Here is a 16,419-nt window from a genome sequence, read left to right on the forward strand (position 1 = left end):
TATTGAATATCACTGTATCTAGGAGGATGTTCCTGTCTTGTAGTTTAGATTCATCCATTTTGATTGTGATAATGTTTTCGTCTTCCATGATGAGATGTTCTTTCCACCATTTTTTGAATTGCCCAATAAATCTTGTGAATAGAATATGGGCACTTGACTGATTGTAATTGGTGTTTATCGTCTGTTGAGATATTGTAAGAATATTATTTTTGAATACTTCGTCTATGCTCTATCTAAGGATGTTGTCTGTATTATATGACTGTCGAAGGTTATTGGATTTTGTCTTGAAACTATCAGAATGGATTGTTTGGGGATGATATGGATTTTGGGTATGTTTTCTCGGTCAGGAGTTGACGGGCTTTTAATATAAGTACAAGTTTAAATCCAATTTATACCCGTTTGACTGCAAGTATACAGGTCAACTAGTAGTTTTAGGCAAATATCGAGTTGATCCCACGAGAAAAATTGGACATTTACTGGCACTACTAAAGCCTTTCTATTATTTAGACGATCAATGAATTAAAAGGAATAAAACTACGCAAAACTTATGCAAGATAATAACAAATTAAAGCTCCTTAGGTTATGGTACTCCTAATTCCTCATGCAAGTGCTACTTTTGGATCATTGAATACTACTATCTCGGCTAGTTATGGCGTAATTTCCTTATGAATATAAAACATACTCTCGTAGTGAATCAACTATACTTATAACTAATCCATACCTACTCTCGTGGTTATGAAATTAGTTACAAGTTAATTACCTCTATGAAATTACATGAAATGAATCACTAAAGCCACAAATGTGCATCTCTACTCTCGTGAGTGTACGCTCTAGGTTTAGCACTTCTTGAACTAGTATTAAATCTCAATTTTCATTGAAGAAACAATACCTTTAGATAATCATAATTAGTGGTACCAAGTTAATCATGATTTAAAGAGATAAAGTGCTAAATAACTTGCTCAAAATAATAGCATCAAATAGCCAATTAATAAACACTAACAATCATAGAAAGTTCAACCAATCCCAAGGCATAAACTTTAGAAATACATCAGAACATATAAATCCATAACTTGTATATTAACTAAACTTGGAATCAAGTACAAAAGATAAAGAGTTGGAAAGGAATGTAATCCTTGTCACATGAGTTCATCTCCTTGCCTTCTTCATCCTCCAACCTCTTCTTCATCTAGCTAATAAACAAGAAAGATGAACTAACTAGCTAAACTATTCTATACTATACTAACCTAACACTAAGAAAATGTAAGCACTACATTTTTGTGGCAATTCTTGCACTCTCCAAGCTCTACTTAATCTTGAAAGTCCATGGCTATTTATAGAGAACTCTAGTCAAGAAATGAGGCTTCAAACATCACTTTTACAGCTGCAAAGTTGGTATCACATGTCCATCAATAGTTGTGACTTATTGGAGGAGGAAACAAGTTGTGCAAGTGGGGAGCAGCCATTTCTGACCGGAATCTAGCCACAAATCTGGCCATAATCCGGTCGGATTGTCAGCCAGATTTCTCCCCTGTCTTTCTTTGCAATTTTTATCCAGTCTTCAATGCTGCTCCAATTCTGCTTCAACTTCAACTGAACTTTTCTTGATAATAGAAGCTGAATTAACTCTTGACCAAAACATGAAACTTATAGTGCATTGAGTTAGCTTTCCAATGAATAAAGAATCACCTCATTTGTATTCTTGTAGGCTGAGAATGATAGAAATACCCTTGACTGGTCAGACCCTTGTTTGAGATTCGACCAATAGAAATTGGATACTGTAATTCAGCTTTTTGACATGGAAAACCCTCAAACTGGATTAGATGTCTTCATATGAATTGTATATCTATCTCTTATCTTCACAATGGCTCAAGAATCATTTCAATCTGATCAATATAGCTCAAGTTATAGCCGAAATACGAAGATGTATCAAAGCTATCAACTTTCCTTTTTCATCCAAATGAAGTATATTTTCAACTCCTATACAAATTATGGACAAAATACAAGTAAAAAGTGACATAAACCTCATTTGATCACTTAAGAGCATTTTACACCAATTATAGCCAAAATGATCCATTTTCTTCCTACAATATTGCCAAAGTGACTAAAAATAATATAAAATATCATTCAAATATAACGTAAATTAGTCACTTATCAGGAGTATGACCTTGTATGAAAGGGTTTGGATATGGTCCATTTAGGGTAGAAGATCCTTTTTGTATGTGTCAATCAAGGGAATTTTTTAGGGGTTTAAATGGGATAAGAAAGGATTATCTAATCCTAGCCTTTTGGTCTTCTGATTGGTGTGAAGGTTTGAAAGGTAAAATTAAAAAATAGATATTTGTAAGAGGAGTTTTAGGGATAAACTGGGTAAAGATTTTAAATAAATCTTTTCTAGACATTGGATAGTTTGTAAGAATATCCTTGGCATGTGTATAGGATGTTTGTTCATCTACTTTGATCTCAACTTCATCAATGACCAATTTTGTTGATGAAGAGTCTGCCTGAATCTCTTGTTTGGTAGTCTGCTTCCATCCCACATCATTTGTTTGAATGGAGGGATGGTCAATCCACTTCTTTGGAGAATATAAAGACTGAATGTATTGTTTTTGCTTGATCATCTCGAACATCACCCTTCCTGTGATGTTGATTTGAGATCTAGCCAAATTTGTTTGAGAAGATACTTTTTGTTTCTGAGACTGTTTGTCTGGTCTGTTAAAGATCCACGTCTCTTTTGTTTGTCCCGTGTATTTGCTGGAAAACCATGTTTCTTGTGTATAAGATTCCACCTTAAGGCTTGGGTACTTGATACTAAGTACCTTCAACTTGTCAAGCTACAATTTTTTGAATATTATGAAAGAATATATAGATAATTTGACTTTCTTCCATAATTTCTTCCTGATTTTTATTTTCCATCGACGTTTTTTGAAAAATTGGTTTGCAAGTTAAACTTCCAGAATCATGGGATAAATAATTATGTAATAATTAGCAATAATTATGAAATCAAAACTGAAGCCCTATTTGATACCAGGGCAGATCAAAATTGTATTCTTGAAAATCTTGTCCCATCTCAATTCTTTGAACAAACCAAGAAAGGACTCAGGAGAAAGTCCGAATACGATTACTAATTATTAATAATTATTTAATCAAAACAAAAGCCCTATTTGATACAGGGGCAGACCAAAGCTATATTCTTAAAAATCTTATTCCAACTCAATTTTTAGAAAACTTTAGAATAACCAACAATCCCAAATTTGTTATCAGTTTCAAATTTTCAAATATCCAAAATCAATTCTTAGATACTTTCATTTTTACCAAGTATCAGACTAACCATATTATAATAGGAACATCCTTTCTCAATCAAATAGTTTCTTTTGAACAAGGATTGATTGCTCGATGCGAGCAATTTTAGTTTGAAGATCATCTACTGGTTTGTTGTTTAAAGAAGTTTTGAGAAGACTAGAGTTTGCTTTGTAAAAAGAAGCCATAAACAAAGACAAGTAAATAGTTAAATAAACAAATAAAAGTAAACAAATATCCTGAAATTAGTCTGGTATCAGAGCCAGCAGGGGAAGTGAGGTGATGGATGTCTTTTTTTTGCTAATTATGATGTTGGTAGTGTAGATCTATAAGTTTAGATCTATCGATGAGATTGCTTAATTTCGTGATTACTATGTTTTTCTATTTATGATATTGTTAGTGTAGATCTACAAGTTTAGATATGTCTATCTGATGAGACTGGCTAACTTCGTGATTACCATCTAATGTATTCAAACTTATTATAGTATTGATAGTATCGATCTATGAATTTGAAACTATTTGATGGACATAAAACCGTGTAATTGCCAACCTCTGGTCCAGGCAGTAAGGCCATGGGATTTGGTAGTAAGACCTGTAGGGATGTTGAGGTTCCTATGGTTTGAGATTCCGGACGGTGAAGTGTTCAAAGGATCAGATCTGGTTTCGTAGGTTCATACTACTAATACTACAACTTTGTTATAGTCGTTATGTATAGTTAATCTTTCTCAAAGGGTTAGATCTATTCTTGTAACATCCTCACTATCTTTATTATGATGGAAATATAGTTGTCATGCATAATTAATCTTTTTCAAAAGATTAGATCTATTCTTGTAGTGTCCTCACTATCTTTGTTATAATGGTTTAAAGAAATATAGCTATCCTCCATGGATCCTGAAGGATTCAGTGCCAAATGGAAGAGGAATATAAGGTTGTATATTTTAAAGTTATTTGTTTAATTATTTAACTGTTTATTTATTTGTCTCTGTTTATGGCTTCATTTGCTAAAACTCTCCAGCTCTCCCAATTCTTTTTCAACCAATAAACTAGAAAATAATCTTCAAACCAGAGTTCCTCGAATCGAGCAATCAATTCTTATTCAAAAGAGACTTGAAAACAAACTTCCTGAATTTGAAATTGATAAACAAAAACTTAGATCTGAATTCTTTGCAAACCACAATCAGCCCAAAAGAAAACAATTTTTTTGAAAAATACCACAGAGAAAACCCAAAAAATGTACAAGCAACTTTTATGATTTTTTAAGAAAAACAAAACAACATATTCATTTCTTTGACTGGTATAAGTCTCAAATATCTTAGGTGTCTACACCAAAACTCATAAATCCGGTTCAAACTACATGAAAAATTGTGCCTAAAACCACAAATATTCATAGATCTACATTAGACTCTGTAGATCTAGACCAAACTATATCAAAATCTGCATCCTCTATGTCAAAAACTTAGGATACCACAATAGATCTCGTGGATCCAGCCCAATCCAAGTCAAAATCCATAGATCTGTCTCAAACAACTCATACATTAGAATCCTCTTATAAACTCTCAGCAGAGTCCGTGGATCCATCGAAATCAATCCATATAGGATCTGTAAACCTGCCAGATCCACAAAAATTAGCAAAAAACAAACTTATAGATCTATCAAATTCTCTCGTAGATCTATCAAATCTAGTTGAAGTACCAAACCAAGAATCTATCGGAAGTTCAAAAATTTTGGTATTCAGTCAAATAAACAATACTAATAGTCTTGATACAGAAAAAGACACGGGAGACATAAAAGACTCCACAATAAATGTTTTAACCAAAACTCAACCCAGTATAAAACCTATAATTACCAAAAATCTTCAAACAAGAATTGCGGAAGATAAAGTCCAAGCAATCATTAAAGGAGGTATCACTAAAAATCCTTCTCAACCTCTTACCAAACCTGTGGATATTAGAGATCCACAAACAAAGATTATCTCTTCTAAACGAGAAACTCATTCAAATAAAATCACTGATTCTTCACAAACATTTATCTCAACCCTGTCCAATCTCCCCTATAGAAGTACAAGCAGTAAACTTATTATCAGAAAAATTCAAAGGAAAATTCCACAAATAATAATTAGGAAGAAATTCCTGAATTATCTATATATTCTTTCATAACCTTGCAATCGGATAAGCTAAAGGTACTTAGTATCCAGTATCCAAGCCTCAAGATGGAATCTTATACAGAAGAAACGTGGTTTTCAAACTTATACTGTGAGGATTCGAAAATTCCATTATTTTAAAATCCCTAATTTTGGCTAAATAATTATTTATTTGGATTTTTGCCACGAATAATATTTTCTAACCTATTAGACCTAAGTACATGATTTTATAGTTCGTTATATTTCTAAAGTGACTCATTTTAAAAATAATAAAATAAAAATATAGATAAATAAACAAATATTTTCTTATAAGCCTATTTAGCGAAAAATGGAAACGTGTCTAAAAACTTTAGCCATTTGGAAGTACAATAAGCTAAAAATTTAAGACATATACAATGGTCCTAAAATAGACAATTTTAGGTTTAAACACACAAGTAATAACTAGTGGTACGATCGTTATAAGAATTTCTCAAAGGTTTTAATTTTTATTGCGCCTAAATTAGAAATACGTGTTTTCACGTGCGCGCTTAATTGAGGGACTTTGGACCATTATTTTGGGACAATTAAGAATGAATAATATTTATATGAATGTAAGGGCCCTAGAGGTTTAGTGCACTAGTGCAACAAACGTAAGAGAAATCGGATACAAAACGCGCGCGTAGGGTACTAGTTAAAATTGATTTGACGTATCAAAGGATTTGACGTCAAGCGTCTTTTGTACGCAAAGGCTACAGAGCCGAAATTCATTTCCTTTTCTCTGCTACAATGGCCGGCTAGACTGCAGCAAAGGAACAACCAAAGTCACCATTTCTTTTCTTCTAAAACTCAACCAAATTCCTACCAAAACTTCCGTAGATTCTCACCGAACTTCACATTCGTTTAGTTTTTTACTTGGACAACATCTTAGGCTGGAAAAGGGAGGAGTTTCACGGCTGTCTTCAGGCTTCATAGGGACCGAAATTTTCTGATCTGAGCAGCCATCAAAGTAGGTAACAATCTAACACCTTCAACTTGTCTTATGGAAGTTGATTTCCGCATTTGAGTTGGAATCTTTACTTTAGTAGCTTGGATTGTTGGAAATGTGGGCTCTATGAACTCCCACTTTGGATTGATGGCTGTGATGATGTTTGATGATGGTTTATTTGCTGAATTAGAGCTTAAGGAAGTAGATTAAAGGTGCATTCTTGACAGAAACGTTGTTTAACTCTTGAAACAAAAAGTTCCCATTTAACCCCTGCTCTGTTCGGTCACTTTACTGCAGATAATTGAGGATTTAAAGGCTTGATTATGTTGTTTACATGTTGTAGAAGTTGTGTACAAAATTTTGTTGAAAAATATTGAGTTTTGGTTTCTCAAACGAATTTATTTCAAAAACTGGTAATCTGGAAAACGGTTTCGCCGTAATCCAGACCAGTGGTTGTATTTTGTCCATAACTCCGTACTCCGACGTCAAAATGAAGTGCCGTCAGCGGCATTTGAAACTAGACGTTCCCATGTTTCCAACGGTGTATAATGCACATTCTGGTTTCATGTGTGTGAGCCACACCATTCATCTGAAGTCGACTATCCTGTTTCTCCGTTCTGCCGAAATGATTTGATGATGCTGCAACTTGAGGCTTGATTTTGAACCAGTTGCATGCCGAAAATTGTAACGATTTCTTCTGTGAAGTTGTAGCCCTATGAATTTATTTTCCAACACTATCAACCATTCCCAATTCCGAGTTAAATTGAGAGAGTTATGATCAAAATACGGCGACTGCTCGTTTTGAAAATCTTAGATTTGGACAGATTGCCTTAAGGATTTTTCCAAATTTTTGGTTGATTGAATGACCCCCCTCCCGAGGGTATTTTTCTGTGAAATTTGATGGAGAGATAACCTTAATATGGAAGTATTATACTGCAAAATTTGGTGTCAATCCAAGTCCGTTTCGGCACTTAAATAAAGGTCCAAAGTTGGAACCAAATCTGGAAATTTTGTAACAGTCTTGAATTTTTCCCAACTTTGAGCTACCATATCTTGGTGCTCGAAACTCCGATTCTCGATCCGTTTGTTCTGACCTAAACCTTACTTGCACCTCTAATTGAGCTATAAATTTTAAGGGCTGGTTTGCAACGAGTGAATTCTGCCGAATTTTCAAAGTTAGCGAAAAACCAACCCCGGCTCAATCCTGGGTGATTTGGAACAGCAACCTTAGCCTCATTTTTGAGCACTTTCCACTTCGATTCATGGAAAAGTGTCTTCTAGGAACTTGCAGTACTTTCTAAGAGGTTTTCAACGGCATAAAGTTTTCCAATTCTTGACTTATGCCGAGTGAGTTACGATTTTTCAAAGATTCATAACAAAACTGAAATTTTTCCAACTTTCAAGGAAATAGAGTTTTTCAAGAACTCTTTATTCTTTTGATATTATCGAAACATTTTATCCCCGATTTCCTAGATAAAGACTTAAATATTGTTGAATGTTATCAAACCTCTCTCGAACCTCGATTTACGAGTAATTGAGGTTCATTTTCACGGAATTTCCTAGAGTAATACTAGTAAACGAATTATTCCTCGATATTTGGGATATGGGTGATAATTCACTATTATTTGCTCAGGCACGCACGAGGACCTCCAAGAGGACCCTACTGTGGAAGTTTGAACTCTTCCTCCAATTTACTTGCTTGCATAACTTGGTGAGTGTCAAGTGTATGCCTACTTGAACCCTAAAGTCTTGATTCATGCTTTATTCACCTGATTTCATGCTTAGCTTAACTGATTTTGACAAAATGGAGTCGAGCGTGTACTTGATCGCACTCGTTCTCATTCGAAACGAATGACTCATGTTTAACATGATTTGCTTGGTTTACATGACTTGAAATGTCTGCTTAAACCTATCAAATGTTTGAATACATGAAATGGTATGCTATGATTGCATACGTCGATGGAGTGAATCTCCTCGACATTTACATGACAAATGGGGGACGCCCAAACTCATAGGCCGACCTTGGAACTCGAGCCGGCATGGGCTTGGTCGGGAACCTCGGTGAGCCATGAGACTCAAATGATAAGCTTGATCTATTGAGAGATCTCGCTTGGCATACTCGTATAGTATCGCCTTATAAATGTAGTGCGGGCCCGAAGTGGTGTATGGTGGACGGATGGGAAGTAAGTGGTGAACTACGGATATGAAAATATCAATCCGGTTGACGGAGAGTCATCACGGAAAGATATATAAACGGTATCGGCAAATGTGGAACTTAGCTCCTGAGAGTTTCTATATCCTTGAATTGTTTGTGGTTACAGTTTATTGGTGTTATTAATTACTTGCAAGATAATACCTGAATTGTTATTGGGCTTGTTATCTGAACTATATGGTTGCATGTGTGTTCTTGGCCTCACGAGCGTTTTGCTCACCCTGTAGATTTGTTTTCCTTAACAGGTTGAATTCGGAGGTAAAATGGAGCAGCCTCTTGATGTACTTTTGTTTTAGGGTTGCTAATACTTTTGTTTATGCCTTCGGCTTTGGATTGTACTTTTGGTATGGAAATGTAACCTTTGGACGAATTGTATTTTGTGTACTGACGTGTGGTTTGGAGAATGGTTGACTATTATTAAGTTTAAACGTTTCCTCATTTATTGTATCTAAGTTTCGGTTTGTATTGTGTGGTCCGGCTATAAGTTGAATGGAATTGCTTGAGTCCTGGCGAGAGTTAGGCAGGCGTCCCGCGGATACCCTTTGGTTCGCCTTAGGGAGAAGTGGGGGCGTCACAGTTGGTATCAGAACGCTAGGTTAGAGATCTATATGGGAAATATATTAGATACTCTACCCTTAAGACTCGATATGGGATGACTTAGTCATACCCTAAGTGATACTTGAGGCGAGTTAGCAACTAAGTTAGTCCTACCTCAAGTGACAATTGGGATGAACCAAGACATGCATTGCAGGATATTGGAACTAAATAGAGATTTAAATTTCTAACCCAAAAGGTGCTATTATGTTGCAGGGATGGACAACGGAAATGGAGTTCCGGCAGCTAACGGGAATGGCCATGCTAATGGTCATATAGCGCCTCCTAGGCCTATCTTTTATCGATCTTTGGTTGGGGAATCTCGAGTACGCTACTCCCCATCTGACAGATATCCCCGATGTGCTTGTAGGGTGACCTTTGCTTACCCAAACCATGTTGTACTGGCCTTGGACGACGAGCGTCGTCAGTTGGTGACTGCCAACTTAGACTTACAGGCTGAGGTCGATGAGCTTCGACAGATGGTGAGCGCTCAGGGCGAGAGGGTCGCCGAGCTTGAGGAGGTGATTGAGGGCGAGGTTGCCACATCTGCTGTGGTTAACGAGGAGCTCCGGAGCACTAGGGCTCAGCTTACTAGGCTGAGAGAGGAGGTCCGTAGTCGGGCTTCCGATATTGTAGCTAATGCCACTAGGCTAGTTGATGAGGCTATGGGAGTAGCCCAAGATTCTGAGGAGGATCCGGAGGAGGATCCTGAGGAGGAGGTTCCTCCTGATAGTTCTGCTGCGGACTAGATCTAGATTGATCGACCTCTTTTGACTTTTTGACTAGAATTAGCAGGGGTGATGCTAAGTGCTGAGGCCATTGTATTTTGCATGACTGTGTGGCCTACTTTTGAGGCACTAGCTTTACTTTAGTCTTCTGTGACTAAAAGTACTCTTGTGGCACCTGTGTACTATATTTTTGTGACTACCCCATGACTTGCTAATTGTATGAACTGGATATGCTAATTAATGTAAATTATTGTTAATTCCAATGTTTTCCTGTTTGGTTCCTGCTTTCTGTTATGCATCGCATAATTTATTTATTTCTTGCACTGTCATGGAAGGACTAAGAGGTGGTCGTGGTCGAGACCGTGGTCGAGGTCGTGGTCGAAACCGTGGTCGAGGTCGCGGGCGAGGGACTAGACAGGCCCAACCTCAAGGGGGTGACCAGGGATCGGCAACTGCACCGATCCACGGTCAGGAAAATATTGAGGGTAATCAAGTGGCTACTGCCATTAATAGAATGACTGATATCCTAGAGCGTTTGGCTGATAGACAGGACCCTGGACCGTTTAACCAACCTGGGGGTCAGGAATGAGGAATGGATAGAGCCTTAGAGAGATTCTTGAAATTTAACCCGCCTAAGTTTCTTGGCGAACCTGATCCTGAGGTGGCGGAGAATTGGTTGGAAAGGATGACCAATATATTCGTTGCTTTAGACTACACTGAGGATAGGCGAGTGAATTTCGCTGCTTTCCAATTTGAGGGGGTAGCCCGTGCTTGGTGGGATTTGATAAAAGGGAAATGGAAGAGAACTCAAACCCCTTGGACCTGGGAAAATTTCACAAGGGAATTTAATGAAAAGTTTCTTCCGCCCTTAATCCAAGAAAAGAGGGAGGATGAATTTATCAAGCTGAAACAGGGAACCCTTAGTGTAGCAGAGTATGAAGGAAAATTTACTAAACTTTCAAAGTATGCTCCCGAACTGGTGACCAATGAGCGGAAAAGGATTAGACGGTTTGTTCAGGGACTTAATGTGGAGATACAAGAGGGCCTGGCCGCAACCCAAATCTCTACATTTACTGAGGATTTAGAGAAGGCACAAAGGGTTGAAAGTGCAAGGTCTCAAGTGAGAGACTTCTATAGCAGAAAGAGAAATTTTTCTAGCCATGCTTCTGGACAAGCTAGTAAAAGTGTGCAGCCTTCCAAAATGGGAAAAGGAATGGGAGGACCAAGGAATGCTGGGCCTTCGAGAGGAGCTTTATCTAGAGGAGGTCGTAGTGGACCGACACAGGCAAGAAGGGCACCTTCTAGCGGTTCAGCGGTGACCCCTCAAGTTTCATGTGGTTACTGCGGAAAATGAAATCATTCTGAAAGTGATTGTTGGAGGAAGTCTGGGAAGTGACTGGCTTGTGGTAGTACCGAGCATCAGCTTGCGAACTGTCCAAATAAAATAAAGACGGGAGGTGATACCCAAAGGCCAGAAAAGTCAGTTTCTAAGCAAACTAGTGCCGGAGGGAGTCGACCGAAAGTACCGGCTAGGGTTTATGCACTGGACTATCAACAAGTTCCTGAGGCAACTGAGGTGGTAGAAGGTACGATTCCGATCTTTCACCGTTTAGCTAGGGTTTTAATTGATCCAGGTGCTACACATTCTTTTGTAAACCCTAATTTCATGAGTGGGATAGACTTGAAGCCAATTAAGTTACCATATGATCTAGAGGTTAAAACGCCTACTGGGGATCAAAGTCTAATTACTAATTTGGTGTATCAAGGTTGTGAAATCTGGATTGGGGAACGAAAATTATCGGCTGATTTGATGGGATTGATGATTAAGGGATACGATGTAATTTTAGGAATAGATTGGTTAGCCCGTTATAATGCTCAGTTAAACTGTAGGACGAAGGTTGTGGAGTTGCGTATTCCAGGAGAAGCAACCCTGAAACTGGATGTAAAAGGGAAATTAGCCTCGTCTGCACTTATTTCAGGAATTCGGGCTAGAAAGTTGTTAAGTAAAGGAGCTCAAGGATATTTGGCTTTTCTTATTAACACCCCTAGTGATAAAGTGAATTTGGAGGACATGCCTGTAGTGAAAGATTTTCCTGATGTTTTTCCGGAAGAATTGGAGTCTCTACCCCCGGAACGGGAAATAACCTTTAAGATTGATGTAACTCCGGGAGTAACCCCTATTTCTAGGACGCCATATCGAATGGCTCCGGCCGAATTGAAGGAGTTGAAATTGCAACTGCAAGATTTGCTAGAAAGAGGTTTTATTAAAGAGAGTGATTCTCCGTGGGGAGCCCCAGTTTTGTTTGTTAAGAAAAAGGACGGGAGTTTGAGACTATGTATAGACTATAGAGGTTTAAATAATGTTACAACTAAGAATAAATACCCACTGCCCCACATTGATGAGTTGTTTGACCAATTACAAGGGGCTGTAGTATTTTCTAAGTTGGATTTGAGACAGGGTTATTATCAGTTGAGAATTTTGGAAAAGGATATACCCAAGACTGCTTTTAACTCGAGATATGGGCATTTTGAATTTGCCGTGATGCCATTTGGGTTAACGAATGCTCCTGCTGCTTTTATGGATCTAATGCATAGGGTCTTTAAACCTTATCTAGACCAATTTGTGGTGGTCTTTATTGATGACATTTTGGTGTATTCTAAGAATGCGCAAGACCATGAGAAACACTTAAGAGTTGTTTTGCAGACCTTAAGGGAGCACCAATTGTATGCTAAGTTTAGCAAGTGTGAATTTTGGTTAAAAGAAATGACTTTCTTGGGACACATAATTTCTAAGGAAGGGATTAAAGTGGATCCAGTTAAAGTTGAAGCTGTTTCAAAATGGAAACGACCGGAAAACCCTACCGAGGTTCGAAGTTTCATTGGATTAGCAGGGTATTATCGGAGATTCATTCAGGATTTTTTGAAAATTGCTGGACCCATGACTGAATTGACCAAGAAAAATGGAAAGTTTATATGGAGTTCTAAGTGTGAGGAAAGTTTTCAGGAATTGAAAAGACGGTTAACAAGGGCACCTGTGTTGGCTTTGCCAAACGGAAAAGATAGTTTTGTGGTTTACACAGATGTTTCTAAGGAAGGACTGGGATGTGTTTTAATGCAAGATGGCAAAGTAATAGCATATGCTTCTAGAAAATGGAAACCACATGAAGGGAATTACCCGACTCATGATTTGGAGTTAGCGGCTGTGGTCTTTGCTTTGAAGAAATGGAGACATTATTTGTATGGAGTAACATTTGAGGTTTTTACGGACCACAAAAGCCTTAAGTATTTGTTTTCTCAAAAGGAGCTGAATTTGAGGCAACGTAGATGGATGAAATTTTTAGAGGACTATGATTGTACTATCAAGTACCATCCAGGGAAAGCTAATGTAGTGGCCGATGCCTTGAGTCGTCAAGTACAAATGACTGGATTGATAATTAAGGAGTTTCAATTATTGGAAGAAGTGAGTTATTGGAATCCTCGATTGAAACCAAGGAAGGTAATTTTGGGGAATATTATAGTAACCTCCACTCTATTGGAACGCATCAAGGAATTTCAAGAAAAGGACACGGATGTGCAAAAATGGGTGGAAAAGAGTAAAATGGAAGACAAGACAGATTTTAATTTGGGGTCAGATGGAATATTGAGGTTTCGGAATCGAGTAGTTGTGCCAAAGGATGAAGGGTTTAGAAAGGAAATCTTAGAAGAGACACACCGATCAAAGTTTACGGTACATCCAGGAGGGAATAAAATGTACCAGGATTTGAAGAGTCTGTATTGGTGGGAGAACATGAAGAAAGAAATTGCCCAATTTGTCCAAACATGTTTCATTTGTCAACAAGTTAAATCCGAACATCAGAAACCGTCAGGACTTTTGCAACCCCTAAAAATACCTGAGTGGAAATGGGAGAATATCACTATGGATTTTGTATCGGGGTTACCAAGAACACAGAGAGGCCATGATGCAATTTGGGTAATAGTGGATAGATTGACCAAATCGACTCATTTTCTGCCGATTAACATGAAGTACCCGTTGGAGAAGTTGGCCAAATTGTATTTGGATGATATCATTAGGTTGCATGGCATACCTGTGAGTATTGTTTCCGACCGGGATCCGAGATTTGTTTCGAGATTCTGGCAAAAGATGCAGGAGGTATTGGGGACTAAGTTGAACTTTAGTACCACTTATCATCCTCAGACTGATGGACAGTCGGAAAGGACAATTCAAACACTTGAGAACATGTTGAGGACATGTATTCTGGACTTTGGAGAAAATTGGAGTAAGTTTTTAACTTTAGTAGAATTTGCCTACAACAATAGCTTCCACTCTTCTATTCAGATGGCACCGTATGAGGCACTCTATGGTCGGAAATGTAGGTCTCCAGTTTGTTGGGACGAAATAGGTGAACGGAAAATCCTAGATCCGACCACAGTATCTTGGATTGAGGAAGCTAATGAAAAGGTAAAGTTGGTACGACAAAGAATTCAGGTTGCCCAGAGCCGCCAAAAGAGTTATGCTGATAATCGGAAGAAAGAATTAGAGTTTAATGTTGGAGATTTGGTATTTCTCAAGATTACACCTCTGAAAGCAAGGTTGAAGTCCGGAAAAGGAAAGAAATTACAACCAAGATTTGTAGGGCCTTATAAGGTCATCCAACGTGTGGGGAGTGTAGCCTATAAGTTGGAATTACCGCCGAGTTTATCTCGAATCCATAATGTGTTTCATGTATCTATGCTTAAGAAATATCATCCGGACACTTCTCATGTCTTACAACCGGAAAATGTTGAGATTGATGAGACTTTAACCTATGAGGAGAAACCGGTTAAACTTCTGGATAGGAAGGTAAAGGAATTGAGGAATAAACAGATACCATTAGTGAAGGTCCTCTGGAAGAACCATGGGTTGGAGGAAGCAACTTGGGAGGTCGAAGAAGCAATTCGAGAAAAGTATCCAGACTTGTTCATCAATCAAGGTAAATTTCGAGGACGAAATTTCTTAAGGGGGGAGAGGATGTGAGGATTCGAAAATTCCATTATTTTAAAATCCCTAATTTTGGCTAAATAATTATTTATTTGGATTTTTGCCACGAATAATATTTTCTAACCTATTAGACCTAAGTACATGATTTTATAGTTCGTTATATTTCTAAAGTGACTCATTTTAAAAATAATAAAATAAAAATATAGATGAATAAACAAATATTTTCTTATAAGCCTATTTAGCGAAAAATGGAAACGTGTCTAAAAACTTTAGCCATTTGGAAGTACAATAAGCTAAAAATTTAAGACATATACAATGGTTCTAAAATAGACAATTTTAGGTTTAAACACACAAGTAATAACTAGTGGTACGATCGTTATAAGAATTTCTCAAAGGTTTTAATTTTTATTGCGCCTAAATTAGAAATACGTGTTTTCACGTGCGCGCTTAATTGAGGGACTTTGGACCATTATTTTGGGACAATTAAGAATGAATAATATTTATATGAATGTAAGGGCCCTAGAGGTTTAGTGCACTAGTGCAACAAACATAAGAGAAATCGGATACAAAACGCGCGTGTAGGGTACTAGTTAAAATTGATTTGACGTATCAAAGGATTTGACGTCAAGCGTCTTTTGTACGCAAAGGCTACAGAGCCGAAATTCATTTCCTTTTCTCTGCTACAATGGCCGGCTAGACTGCAGCAAAGGAACAACCAAAGTCACCATTTCTTTTCTTCTAAAACTCAACAAAATTCCTACCAAAACTTCCGTAGATTCTCACCGAACTTCACATTCGTTTAGCTTTTTACTTGGACAACATCTTAGGCTGGAAAAGGGAGGAGTTTCACGGCTGTCTTCAGGCTTCATAGGGACCGAAATTTTCTGATCTGAGCAGCCATCAAAGTAGGTAACAATCTAACACCTTCAACTTGTCTTATGGAAGTTGATTTACGCATTTGAGTTGGAATCTTTACTTTAGTAGCTTGGATTGTTGGAAATGTGGGCTCTATGAACTCCCACTTTGGATTGATGGCTGTGATGATGTTTGATGATGGTTTATTTGCTGAATTAGAGCTTAAGGAAGTAGATTAAAGGTGCATTCTTGACAGAAACGTTGTTTAACTCTTGAAACAAAAAATTCTCATTTTACCCCTGCTCTGTTCGGTCACTTTACTGCAGATAATTGAGGATTTAAAGGCTTGATTATGTTGTTTACATGTTGTAGAAGTTGTGTACAAAATTTTGTTGAAAAATATTGAGTTTTGGTTGCTCAAACTAATTTATTTCAAAAACTGGTAATCTGGAAAACCGTTTCGCCGTAATCCAGACCAGTGGTTGTATTTTGTCCATAACTCCGTACTCCGATGTCGAAATCAAGTGCCGTCAGCGGCATTTGAAACTAGACGTTCCCATGTTTCCAACGGTGTATAATGCACATTCTGGTTTCATGTGTGTGAGCCACACCATTCATCTGAAGTCGACTGTCCTGTTTCTCCGTTCTGCC

At 37.6% G+C, this 16,419-nt stretch overlaps 1 long non-coding RNA gene across 1 annotated transcript; it reads left to right on the top strand.

The window, feature by feature from the left end:
- The first annotated feature begins 6,010 nt into the window (after positions 1-6,010).
- LOC113736081 (uncharacterized) lies at positions 6,011-9,078 on the top strand. The gene is made up of 3 exons (XR_003459588.2): positions 6,011-6,426; positions 8,035-8,112; positions 8,859-9,078. It is a non-coding gene; the product is annotated as an uncharacterized lncRNA (long non-coding RNA).
- Positions 9,079-16,419: the final 7,341 nt, after the last annotated feature.

This window comes from Coffea arabica, chromosome 3c (assembly GCF_036785885.1).
Source record: "Coffea arabica cultivar ET-39 chromosome 3c, Coffea Arabica ET-39 HiFi, whole genome shotgun sequence".
NCBI classification, from domain to species: Eukaryota; Viridiplantae; Streptophyta; class Magnoliopsida; order Gentianales; family Rubiaceae; genus Coffea; species Coffea arabica.